The 14,032-nt window shown below is 49.1% G+C and overlaps 1 long non-coding RNA gene across 2 annotated transcripts in view; it reads left to right on the top strand.

The window, feature by feature from the left end:
- LOC146171003 (uncharacterized) overlaps positions 1-14,032 on the top strand; it is a 359,551-nt gene that overhangs the window by 245,109 nt on the left and 100,410 nt on the right. The window lies entirely within an intron of this gene.

The raw sequence follows: 14,032 nt of genomic DNA, 5'->3' as shown, positions 1-14,032 counted from the left end.
ACAGAACTTTCACGCAGGAAATAGCCTAAGAAAACATTTACGGTAATTCTAGGGGCAGCTCATTGTTGTTCGAGGCTAGGACGGGAGTACTGCGGACTAGACGTACCGAGTCAAGCACCAAAAGATAGACACGCTGTGCGGTGTGTGAAGAGGATGAGAAAACGGCTGAACCCTTAATAATTTCTTCTAAAGGGCTCCACCCTAAAGTTCAATGCAATAGGGCAGATTTAGCCAAAGCGTTGGGGTTTAAGGATAGTGGAGGAAAAATAGAAAAGCCAAACGAAGGTTAGCTGATTGGTGGCCGAAATCAAGGCAAGAATGAGTCCAAATTATATTACTTTTCACGGCTAGGCGGCCTGTGACGCCGCCGCCTGATTCAAAGGGTTCAGCATCCATCCATCCATCCATCCATCCATCCATCCATCCATCCATCCATCCATCCATCCATCCATCCATCCATCCATCCATCCATCCATCCATTCGTCCGTCAATCCATCCATCCCGTCCGTCCATCCATCCATCCATCCATCCATCCATCCATCCATCCATCCATCCATCCATCCATCCATCCATCCATCCATCCATCCATCCGTCCGTCCGTCAATCCATCCATCCATCCATCCCGTCCGTCCGTCCATCCATCCATCCATCTATCCATCCATCCATCCATCCATCCATCCATCCATCCATCCATCCATCCATCCATCCATCCATCCATCCATCCATCCATCCATCCATCCATCCATCCATCCATCCGTCCATCCATCCATCCGTCCGTCCGTCCGTCCGTCCGTCCGTCCGTCCGTCCGTCCGTCCGTCCGTCCGTCCGTCCGTCCGTCCATCCATCCATCCATCCATCCATCCATCCATCCATCCATCCATCCATCCATCCATCCATCCATCCATTCTAAAGTGCTCTAGAGCATTTTATCCATTCTTCCATACCGGCCCACCTATCCGTCCATCCGTCCGTCCATCCATCCGAGTTGAGTGCCTTTGGTGCCTCGATTAACATTCGCCCCCGTACCGGAGAAACGCGGAACTATCGGAGCACCACAGTCGAGTTAAAATTATCTGCATCTTGATGTGGTCTGCGAGATTTGTTTAAAATATAATACGTGTATCCGACTTGGCGTAAAAAAAAGTCATGGTGGATAATAAACTTCAGTTAATTGTATTGGCATCAGCCCTGTGTGTGTGTGTGTGTGTGTGTGTGTGTGTGTGTGTGTGTGTGTGTGTGTGTGTGTGTGTGTGTGTGTGTGTGTGTGTGTGTGTGTGTGTGTGTGTGTGTGTGTGTGTGTGTGTGTGTGTGTGTGTGTGTGTGTGTGTGTGTGTGTGTGTGTGTGTGTGTGTGTGTGTGTGTGTGTGTGTGTGTGTGTGTGTGTGTGTGTGTGTGTGTGTTTTACTTTGAAGCTACTTAATTTTCCTAACTACCATGCCCCAACAGTCTAGCGAAAACCAAATATTATTGCAAATTTTATTTTATTTCGTTTCTAAGCGGCCATGTTCTAACCGGTAAATGTGTTTCTGCATGTTAATGTTTTTAGACAAAGGGCTGTGGAAGGCGGAGGTGAACAAAATCAATCACAGGAGCCTTCGCCCATTCGAAACTGCTGCACATTTTATTGTACCAATACTAGGTAGCGAGACGAAATCTTAAAATGCTATCAGGAAGCACAAGTTTACACAAAAATATCTGCGGTTGTGAACACGTTGGTGTTCAGTTCACATCGAAAAAAAAAAGGAATTTTGGCAGGACAAGGCAGGTCAAGTGCGGAAAGCAAGCCGGCAAATCCGAGTCGCACACCCGCGCAACATTTGTGTGCAAAGCGCTGAAACGCGCAAGCGTAAATAGCAGCGCTGATCGAGTGTCAGCGAACATGCATGCGACATAAAAAAAGGCAGGTGTTGCGGAATTGAACGAGAAGAGAGGATTACATAAGGTTGGGAGTCGCGAAGGGCACGAAAAAAAAAAAAAAAATCCCGAGATCAAATGGAGGCTTCAGGGATTTGCTGTTAGAGTATTTATTTATTTAGTTATGCACACTGCAGTCCGTTAAAACGGTAAGCTCAGTCCAGCATGTTTATACACATAGCGCATATAATAGAGTACAGACGTTGTAAAATGAAAAAAAAAATGAAGTATTCCAGAGCGAACACTACACAATTGATTTAAAGCATCATGTACGTGACATCGATAGCTGTTAGAAATGTGCTGAAGTGCTCAATGCACTTTTTCTCCTTTTTCCAGTGGCGGACTTCTCCTGCGGCCGCCATGCCAAGTCTCACGGGACGGGTTACCGAGGCTCCCTGGCATATTTCCTGCTGAGATTCGTTCACAATAGTGGGGTGGGCTTTCTTTTCAAGACGTAGTTGAGTGCATGACTGGTCTCGTCTAGTCTGTGCAGAGACGCGTGAGTCATCTGTGTACACACCACAGCACACCTCCCCCACCCACCCCAACCAACGCTCTAACCCATGACAACAGGACGCTGAAGAACCTGGCTGTGACTTCACTATTTAGGCGAGGTGGTAGGCGGCGACAATAAAATGCGTGCATTCTCAAAAGCCTCGAAGGTGCTGGGTACTGCGCGAAATTATTGTGCAGATATTCGTCGTGCCGATAAAGCGAGGGACGTCGTTTCGCGGAAAAGCACGTGTAGCGAACTCCTCGCCCTTTTCGTCCGCAAAACCGGTAAAAATGGCGGCCGAGGAGGCTTCGCACATGCGCAGTAGTCTTACTGGAATAGGTCCACTGTCCGGGGAAAGACCTGTTTTTGATGATTCTTGATTGGTGGGTGAATACAGAAGATAAGGGAATTAAATGTTATATAGTAAGCTCAATTAACGATGCAATACAAGAACTTCAGTGAATCCACGTGACAGCACAGCCCACGGATGGGTTAGATTCAATGTGGACACGGCACAAGAAGGTGAAAAATAGCGATCGTACCGACGATATATGATCCTGAATACTTTTTTTTTAATGCTCTCGATTATGTCAGTTTCAGTGTTTATTAAGGGTTCGTAGCGGAGACGCGTATTCACTTGCCAGACTAATTAATGCATGTGCACATTAATAGCGTAGTTCCTTTTGGGGCACTAGGCAATGCTCTCAAATACCCAAGCTTTTTTAGTGCTTTACAGTGTAAAGCAAATTACATGCTTTGTCTATTACGTGTTATTGTTAAATATAACGACAAGGTACTTATACTCGAAAGTCCTGAGCAATGGTAGATCGTAGAAAACATAATAAAACAGCGAAGAGGGCGTGCTGGTAGTAAAATACATCACTACAGTTTGAGTTAACTTTTTCTTTTGCCAGGTATTACACCAGCGTGAGAACTAGTAAATGTTGCTTTTAGTTGGAGGTGATCTTCGGGTATATTAAAGCACAGTCGTCTGCATCGTCTGCATATAGGCGTATTTGTGACGTGACACGGCCAGGTAAGCCATTAATGTTCAAAGAATCATAAAGGCCAAGCTCCGAACCTTGAGGAACGCCAGGTAATAAATCGAGAGAACGGCTGTATTGGGTGATTTACAATAAACGGTAACCAAGAGAAGATTTAAAAAAAAATGGTGTGTGAAGAGGAAGAAGTGCACAAGGAACATGCCAGTCAGTGGCATCGTGATCGCTGCGTGTGCTGGATCTGACTGTGTTCGCTGCCGCTGTGTTTGCCGCTGATCTGCTCAGTCCTGCTGATCAAGTCCTGTTGGTCTACTGAATAAACCCCCCATTCTTACATTTGGTGGAGCTGCCGGTCAAGATCTATCCTCTCGCCCTTGAACTCCGCAGCCGTACATTACCACCTCCTGCGATGCCTGAGGACGTCAACCACCAAGCCGTACAAGTTGGCTCGGCCATCATCTGTCCTGGCTCCCTCCGCCAGCGAGACCCCGCCATCTTCAGCGGCACTGACGACCACGATGTCGAAGACTGGCTCACATCCTATCAACGAGTGAGCGTTTACAACACATGGGACGCGGAAACAAAGTTAAGCAACGTCATTTTCTATCTCACCGGCATAGCAAACCTATGGTTTCAAAACCATGAAGTGGACATTCCATCATGGTCCGCGTTTAAAGCTAGTTTCTCTGATGTTTTCGGCCTACCAGCTGTGAGGAAACTCCGCGCTGAACAGCGCTTGCGTACGCGGTCTCAGCAAGTTGGCGAAAATTTCACGAGCTATATCGAGGACGTCGTTGACTTGTGCAAGCGCGTTAACCCACACATGTCAGAGGCCGAGAAGATCAAGCACATTCTGCAAGGCATCGATGACGATGCCTTTCAGATGCTGTCGGCTCGAGATATCTGCACCGTCGCGGAAGTGGTTACACTGTGTCAAAGTTATGAATGATGAACTGCGGAAACAAAGGGCCATAACTCGCGCGAACACTATGCACTCGGAGTCCCTTGCTGGCCTGACAGATGCAGGCGAACATTCTACTCTCCTGCCACAAATTAAGAGCTTCATTCGGGAAGAAGTTGCTCGACAGCTCTCCCTTATATCCTGCCATCAAGAACCTTCCTCGCACCTAGCTCCCAGTTTGCGCCACATTATTCAAGAACAGGTAGCTGAATCTCTTCCTCCAGCCCCTCAACCCATGCCTGTTACAGCGCCGTTAACATATGCGGCTGTTGCGGCCCGACCGCCACCTACATATGGCACCGCCACCTGCCTACGTTCAGCCGCCTCCTGCGCCTGCGCGAGAACCTGCGCAGTTTATGCGACCGGCTCCAAGACCACGTAATCCCTGGCGCACGACGGATAACCGGTCAATTTGTTACACTTGCGGGCTTGCTGGACACATTTCTCGTTATTGCCGCAACCGTCTCCCGGTGTCGGCACCACCTACTCATGGTTCTGCATACTGGTCTCCGGCGCCTCAGTATTCCTCGCCTACTGAGCCTCCAGCCCGCCCTCATTTCTCCACAGACCGCTCAGTCATGTCCGACCGCCGTTCACCGTCGCCGCGACGCCGCTCTATCTCTCCGATGCGACGTCGACAGAACGCTTCACATGAGGAAAACTAGAGGCCGCAGTTCCTGAGGCGAGAACTGCGACCCAGTCGAACTTCCCAAGTCCTCATCTGTCGCCGACAAACCTAATTGAAGTTTTCGTCGAGGGTGTTGCTGTCATGGCTCTAATTGACACTGGTGCTGCGATTTCGGTAATGGACGCAAAACTATGTCGCACTTTAAAGAAAGTGAAGACGCCAATTGCGGGACTTTCGTTGCGAACGGCCAGCGCTCAGCATATCAAGCCTGTAGCAGCGTGCACCGCTCGAGTAGTTATCCAGAATGCCCTTTATACGATTGAGTTCGTCGTGCTGCCAAGTTGCTCGCACGCTGTAATTTTAGGCTGGGATTTCCTGTCGCGCCATGCTGCTATTATTGATTGTGCTCGAGCTGAAGTGGGGTTCTCGACTATGCCCGATGCCTTACCATGACGCTGATCAATTAAATTCCAGTGCTAAAGCCCTCGTCGCCGAAGATATCGACCTTCCTCCCTGCTCTTCAGTGCTTGTTCGTGTCGCTTGTGCTTCTATTAGCGATGATACCGTACTCTTCACACCAGCCCATACTTTCCTGCGCCGCAAGTGTCTTCCATTGCCCTACGCAGTGCTAGCTATTTCCGCTGGCCTTTCCATGTTATGGGTCTCTAACCCATTTAACTCCCCTACTGCTTTGCGCCATGGCGAATTCCTCGGAAGTATCCAGCCGATCGCATCCCTTCTGATCTCTGAGGAACCTGACGACGCGCCACACTGTGCCGTGACTGCGCTCAGCCCCCCTTCACCTGCGCCCGCTCCCCCCTCTACAGACTTGTTCCTCCGTTCCATCGATGCCGATCTTCCCCCAGAGCAGCGCACTCAGCTTTCGAACCTACTACATCACTTTCGCTCCTCCTTCGACTCTCATCAAAGTTCTTTATCAAACTTCTACAGTCCCTCATCGCATCGACACCGGCACCCACGCACCACTACGACAGCGCCCCTATCGTGTGTCTGCAACCGAACGCCAGGCTATTGAAGAGCAAGTTGACCTAATGATCCAGAATGGCGTGATTCAGCCCTCAAGCAGCCCTTGGGCCTCACCTGTTGTCCTTGTAAAAAAGAAAGATGGTTCTATCCGCTTCTGTGTCGATTATCGCCGCCTTAATAAGATTACGCGAAAGGACGTCTATCCTCTCCCACGCATCGACGACGCTCTCGATTGTTTGCAAGGCGCCGAACTCTTTTCTTCCCTAAATTTCCGTTCCGGGTACTGGCAAGTCCCCTTGGAAGCGGCTGATCGCCCCAAAACCGCCTTTGTAACTCCCGACGGCTTGTACCAATTCACAGTTACGCCGTTTGGCCTTTGTAATGCTCCGGCAACATTTGAGCGGATGATGGACACCATTTTGCGTGGCCTAAAGTGGAAGACATGCCTCTGCTACCTCGATGACATTGTCGTCTTTTCTCGTGACTTTGACACACACCTCTACCGTCTGAAGCACGTTTTGACCTGCCTATCTGATGCCGGACTGCAGCTGAATTTGAAAAAATGTCGTTTTGCCGCCCGCCAGCTCACCATTCTCGGCCACGTTGTTTCCAAAGAAGGTGTATCTCCAGACCCTGCCAAACTTCGTGCTGTAACAGCCTTTCCCAAACCGACTTCCATCAAAGATCTACGTAGCTTCCTCGGGCTATGCTCTTACTTTCGCCGCTTTATTAGGAATTTTGCTTCCATTGCTGCTCCCTTGACAGAACTTCTGTCCGGCAGTTCCGACCTTTCGTCGTGGTCACCAGCGTGCGACGATGCCTTCAATGCTTTACGACACATCCTCACGGCACCGCCTGTCCTACGTCACTTCGACCCCACAGCGCCTACTGAGGTCCACACAGACGCCAGTGGTATTGGTCTCGGCGCTGTGCTCGCTCAGCGCAAAGCAGGTCATACTGAATACGTGGTCGCCTATGCTAGCCGTACACTCACGAAGGCTGAATCCAATTACTCTGTCACTGAAAAAGAATGCTTAGCGATTATTTGGGCTCTTACTAAATTCCGCCCTTACCTCTATGGTCGCCCTTTTGACGTAGTGACGGACCACCATGCGCTTTGCTGGCTTTTCTCACTGAAAGACCCGTCCGGCAGACTGGCAAGATGGGCTCTTCGCCTTCAGGAATATGATGTCCGCGTTGTTTACCGCTCTGGCCGCAAACATCACGACGCCGATGCCCTTTCCCGCTGCCCCCTTACAGCTGAGGTCGCGAGCCTTTCCCCTTCCGACGATTCCCCGCCATCGCTTCACATCGATGACATGCCGTCAGCGCAGCGGCAAGATCCTTGGATAAACTCTATCCTCGATTTTATCTCCAATCCTACAGCTGCTTCTCCATCGCGTGCTCTCCGCCGCCATGCTTCCCACTTCGCCATTCGTGATAACCTCCTCTACCGCCGCAACTACTGCGCGGATGGCCGCAAGTGGTTGCTAGTTATCCCCCGGCAGCTACGTTCGCAAATGTGTGACTATTTCCACGCTGACCCACAATCCGGTCACGCGGGCGTCTTCAAGACATACACTCGTCTCTGGCTGCGTTACTATTGGCGGGGTATGTACACCTTTGTACTCAAGTACGTTCGCTCATGCCTCACCTGTCAACGTCGCAAGCCATCTCCTCAACGTTCTGCTGGAGAGTTGCTGCCGTTACCCAGCCCACCACGTCCTTTCGACCGCGTCGGCATTGATTTGTACGGGCCGCTTCCCTACACTGCGGCCGGCAACCACTGGGCTATCGTAGCCGTTGACCATCTGACGAGGTATGCAGAAACCGCCGCACTTCCATCTACCACAGCGTCAGAAGTAGCTTCCTTCATTTTGCAGCGATTTGTTCGTCGCCATGGCGCACCTCGAGAGCTGCTCAGCGACCGAGGACGCGTTTTCTTGAGTGACGTTGTGAAAGCCTTGCTCACCAAGTGCAACATTATTCATAGAACCACCTCCGCCTATCATCCCCAGACTAATGGCATCACTGAGCGTTTCAATCGTACCCTTGGCGACATGCTCTCTATGTACGTCTCCTCCAACCACTCAAACTGGGACCTCGTCCTTCCGTATGTCACGTACGCATACAATGCCGCAACGCAGTCTACTGCTGGCTTCTCTCCTTTTTTTCTCCTCTACGGCCGTCACCCCTCTGCTACAATCGACACCATACTCCCGTATCAGCCAGACATATCAGAGTATACACCTGCGTCTCAAGCAGCCAGCATGCGGAAGACTGTCGACAAATCGCCCGCGCATTCACGGCTAACACCCAGTACCGCCATAAATCCAACCATGACAGCCAACACTCGACACCGCACTTCTCGTCTGGCGCTCTTGTGTGGCTATGGATACCTTCCAGCGCCCCTGGACTATCTTCAAAATTTCTGGCTAAATACCATGGCCCATACCGTGTTCTGGAGCGCACCTTTCCGGTTAATTACGTGGTGGAACCTGTTACGCCGTCCCACGATCTACGCCGGCGCGGACGCGAGATTGTTCACGTCCAGCGCCTCAAACCCTATATTACGACCCTGCCGTCTTGCTCACGCCGTAAGTCGCCAGGATGTCTCCTCTTCGTCCCGCGGGTAATTGTGAAGAGGAAGAAGTGCACAAGGAACATGCCAGTCAGTGGCATCGTGATCGCTGCGCGTGCTGGATCTGACTGTGTTCGCTGCCGCTGTGTTCGCCGCTGATCTGCTCAGTCCTGCTGATCAAGTCCTGTTGGTCTACTGAATAAACCCCCCATTCTTGCAGGTGTTTTAAAACAGCGCATGTAGCCCGAATGTCTTAATTGCTGCAAGCTCTCTTACAGATGAAACCATGTTTGCCTGCATACATTCCCCTTGTGTGGTAACCACTCAGCACTCTCCAACATCTCGCGAGGCTGCAATGGTAAATTATCACGCCTAAATACTCCACACTCATCATTCGAGCAGTGCGAGGCCAACCCAGTCTTGCAATGATCCGAAAGATCAACACAGGCTCATAAATTTGTCACGGCGGCAGTGGCAGCCTCCAGAATTCATAAATGAGGATACCGGACACTGACTCTTCAAGTCCTGTATTTCGCTCAATGAAAATTGTCAATCAATTAATGCTGGAGCAGATGCGTACGCTCGCCTGTTCGGGGAGCCTTTCACGTTACCGTGAGAAAGCTTCCATGTGGCGAAACATATACAAATTATTATTGTTATTATTATTTTCACCTCAAATGCCCATGTGAAGGGGTTTCACATGAGGGATGGGCCTTAGGCGACGCAGATGAGTTTTTCAATCAAGTGCTTGAAGTGGACGTGGTTGCAGTGGCTAACAGCAGCAGCAGGAAGGTCATTCCGGTCCTTTGATGTCCGTATAGGTTTTAGTGACCGTTCAAACAGAGAAGGAATAAAAATTTCCCAACTTCTCTTTATTGCATGAAAAAGGCACCGATAAACTGTGTCCAGGTTATTTCATAGATGCCGGCGCTAAGCTCTTAAGACGAAGAAAAAAAAAGAACACTGCAATGTGTAATCTGTTATTGTATACCGTCATGTGAAAAATTTGCAGCGATTTGAAGTTGGCCCGATTGAAATTCCGGCTGGGGAATCCGCCCATGGAAGTTGCCGGTGGCGTGGACTGCGCTAGGCCGCAAAGCCGCACCACGAAGTTATGTAACGATGGGCTGGAGCTAGGGGCACTCGGTAACTCGCATGGGTATAAAGAAGCAAAAGTAGGGGCAACTGGCGCCGTCAGTGCCTAGAGTTGACTGGCGCCTTGTTTCCCTTTTTAGCGCCGCGCTCTACCTAAGCGAGTCACGCGGTGTCCCTAGGTGTGGTGTGTGTTTCAGCAGCACACGTCGCTTTTACTAAACCATCGCGTGCCGCATTTAAGTCGAAATAAACGCATGCGTATGCTTTTTCCCGCACTCTTACAGTTTCCTGCACAAATACAAGGTTTCTCTACGTAGGAACAATGGGCGTCTAAATTGCCAAGCTTGTTGTTCTCCACGGGGAATCCTCGGATGATTCCCTGAGCACGCCATTTTGTATAATTTGCAACCTCTTTGGCGGTTGTGTTTTTCGCCCGGCTCTTTGCAAATGGGCGTCTCTCATAGCCAGAGTCGGTTTGGGACGTTAACTACCATAAATCATCTTTGCAAATGGTATGCCACGCCTGTATGCTGTGTCGCCCGTCAGCTTTGCGTGATCTGGTGATTATCATGACGAGAAGCCAGCGTTCCCTTCGACACAAGCACACAGGAAGCATCGCCTTCATCTCAAAAGCGGCCCGTCACCACGTGCAGTGTGAAGACGCAGTGCAGTATGGCGGTGGCAGTGTTATTGTATGTGATAGTGACCCCAAGAACCTTGTTGACGACAGCAGGAGACAGGGCACACGTGCACATGACTGCAAGCTTCGGGACTTCGTGCCGCACAGCCCTCGCGTTTGTGGAAATAACGGCCCGTCTCGTGCGGTAAGTTTTGTTTACCGTCATTCACTTCAGAGATGAAATGTGTCTGAAAAGAACAACGTCAAGAATTTTTTTTTTCTCGTTCCGTTTCTGTCAGGAAGATTATTGTCCGCGTATTTTGCTCGCAAAGAGGCTGCCGTACGGTGCCTAAATATATATATATATATATATATATATATATATATATATATATATATATATATATATATATATATATATATATATATATACAGGGTCTTGAATATTTGGGGGCTGGGATTTAAAACATTCCTATGCAAAATCTACTACACCATTCGAGCTGAAATAACGTTCACAAAGTAGCAAAATATCGTCTACGTTATCTGATAAGTGATTCAACATCGGTACTTGCCTAGATTTTCCGAAATCGAGAAAAAACTGCTCTCGGCGGCGTGCACAATTTTCGCAGAAGAGAGTCGAAAAGCTATTTTAACATGATGCGTCATCTGTCGAGCAGTGAGACAAGCTCCATCCCGGCCGTTGGTGCGCTTGCCTTGCTGCCCGACAGATGACGCACCATATTAAAATAGCTTTTCGACTCTCTTCTGCGAAAATTGTGCACGCCGCCGAGAGCAGTTTTTTCTCGATTTCGGAAAATCTAGGCAAGTACCGATGTTGAATCACTTATCAGATAACGTAGACGATACTTTGCTACTTTGTGAACGTTATTTCAGCTCTAATGGTGCAGTAGATTTTGCATAGGAATGTTTTAAATCCCAGCCCCCAAATATTCAAAACCCTGTATATATATATATATATATATATATATATATATATATATATATATATATATAGAGAGAGAGAGAGAGAGAAACTAATGAGCTTCGGTGATTATTATTTCTATACAAACCACTTTAATAATGCACAATAAGATTGCAACGCATACGCAGCGCTTCTGCATGTGCTATTGTAAGCGCAACCTGATTGAATTACTACCTAATAATGCCTGAACGTAGGGATATACTGTCAGTGAAAAATACATATATTCTTTTCGCACGGCCTTTCCGGGTAATGGTACTGTCCTGTAAATACGTACAGTACGTACTGCCTCAAACGTTCGCAGATGAGTGAAATAGGTGCTAGTGAAACTTTTTGTTAACCTCTTATGCAGAACCGGTCACGGAGTGTTGTCACGATAGTGCGAGGAAAAAGCATGGCTTGAAATTTTTTTCTTCTTACATGGAGTAAACAGTGCGCAAACGGAGGCGAAGCAAACGCTCGTGGTGCACGTAATTAGCGACGGGGCTAAAGGGATATTGGGTGATATTAAACGCACAAAAGATGACTGAGTAAAATACGTTTCGAAGAGTCAGCAGTAGAATGAACAGCAAAAGCGTCATGTTTGGCTGATGCTGAAGTTTCCCGAGCCCTAGCTGTGACCCGTGTGTGGCTGAGTGCGTGTGGCGTATCTCGGTGTGCAACGGCGGAGAACTTGATCCGGTTTCGTTGTAGCGAAATATTATCGAGTGTGTAGCCCCAGTGGACAATGGAGTACATGCCATAGGTCACTACACTGGCCTACTTTTTGAGGTCCGGCACGGCCAGCGGTCCGACTGTATACAGTACGACCCAGGTTCGGCTCCAGAGGCATGATTTCGGCGGAGAGCTCGCACCAAATTGTGAGCTTATAGGGTGGACGGATAGAGCGCAGAAGACTGTGGTTTTCGTGCAGCGAGGCGAACACTACGACCCAACACTACGCCCGAACTTCACTAATAGATGGAAGAGAGCAAAATCAACGACATAGAGGGATTGCATCAGAACGACTATGCACGTCAATTATAGTACGTACCATGAATTCCACTTCTAAAAAAAGTGATGCTTCAACTTTAGGGGCCTATAAATAAAAACAGACTTAAAGCCCAAAAATTAATAACAAATTAATATGTCACGAATGCAGTGAAAAAAATATCATTCATATCATTGTAATGCTACATGAACACCGCTCAAATATTTCACGAAGCGATTTTTATTGATTTGGCGGGTTTTAAAGTCTGACAACCTACTAAAATATTGTGGAGCGCCAGACCCTCATTTTTCGCCCAAAACTTCAAAATGCATGGTTCCAATGGGATCACCACCTATCCCCAACGGTCTCTCCAAGAATGACCGATAAATTCGGGCTTGATTCGCTGCACGTGCTGATTTATAGGTCGCTCCAGGGACGGTCACATTTAAATTTACAACGTATTTCATGCTTTTTGTGGGAGAAAAAAACAATGCAATTCAGCATGCTTTTCGTATGTAAAATTTTGTCTTGAACGGAGGGAGGGGACAATCGCGACCGGGCCCCTTTATTCCATTCCTTGGGAGGTGCGCGATCCTTTGCAGCGTTACCGAACACCACGTACGTCATGTTTGCAAGGAGTCATTTTGAAATTTATGCATGCAAAAAATACAGACGGCGGTTTAACTCTGTTTATCATAGAATATCGTGCAGCAGCAGGGGCCGTATTACAGACGGCTCACACTCACACTCACACTCACAATCTTCCTATTGGCCAGCGGCAACACGGCGGGAGTGGCCTTTCTTTAAGTCATCGACGTCTGCTGTTTACGTCATGAACACACTTGAAGTGATGACGTTGGCTACCGGCGAATTGTGAGCGGAGGCTTTGAGCGACGCGAGCCGCTCACAACTCGTTTGTGAGCGCGCTCACAAAGGAAAAATGGCGGCGGTCTATGCGGCGGCCGGCGTTCTCGTGAGGCGGTAGCGGCGGCGCCCCGACGCGATCATCGGCGAAGGACGGTGTACGAAGACTGTTTGACGTGCCGGGCGAGATGTTTCGACGCATGTTGCTACTCGAGAAGGATATAGGACAGTGACTGTGCGACGCGACGAACTGAGATAGGTGTGTGCGGCCGAGTGCGCTGTCTGTGTGGCGGCAGATAATGTGTGCACTGCGCTTTTTCCGAGCTCCTAGTGGCTTCCAAACCGCTACTGGCAACGAGGCGAACATCGGCCTCGCGCAGCCGACACTTCGAAAGCGTTTGCGGCATGCAGCAAGGCGGCGGCGAAGAAAGGCTTCCTTCGTCACGGCAGCATACCGGGCGTCGTCGGGTTTGTCGACGGCCCATCGGGCGTCTAAGAGTAGCCTTGTGATGTCCCTGGGGCCGTATTACACTGTTTTCAGATATGAGATGCCGACATGATTTGGGCCATGAACCTCCCTACGTGGTATCTTGGCATGATGCTTTCTTCTGGCGGCCTTCTCGGCTGCACACAGGCATGACACAGGCCGAGGAAGGCCTTCTGCGAGGCGTCGAATTCACGACAGTGAGCCGTGCTGCTCTTTGCAAGATAAGTTACGGTAGGCTCCACATGCCTCACATGTATTGCCGTTCTTGGGCTTTTATGAAAGCTGAAACGTAAGACACGCCGTACATTTTTGAAATGCCTACGTAAGAAACGAATATGGGAATGCGTGTGTTTGATGCCTGTATTGAGTAGGAATGGGGCACCATTTATACCGATATGAAGTGCAAGGCTGTCCTTACAGCAGTGTTGCTGAAACTTTCAATCATTCAT

The sequence above is a fragment of the Amblyomma maculatum genome, unplaced genomic scaffold (assembly GCF_055883805.1).
Source record: "Amblyomma maculatum isolate TAMU_Amacu unplaced genomic scaffold, ASM5588380v1 scaffold_24, whole genome shotgun sequence".
NCBI classification, from domain to species: domain Eukaryota; kingdom Metazoa; phylum Arthropoda; class Arachnida; order Ixodida; family Ixodidae; genus Amblyomma; species Amblyomma maculatum.
The sequence above is the reverse complement of the archived record's forward strand: the minus strand, read 5'-3'. Positions and strand labels throughout refer to the sequence as shown.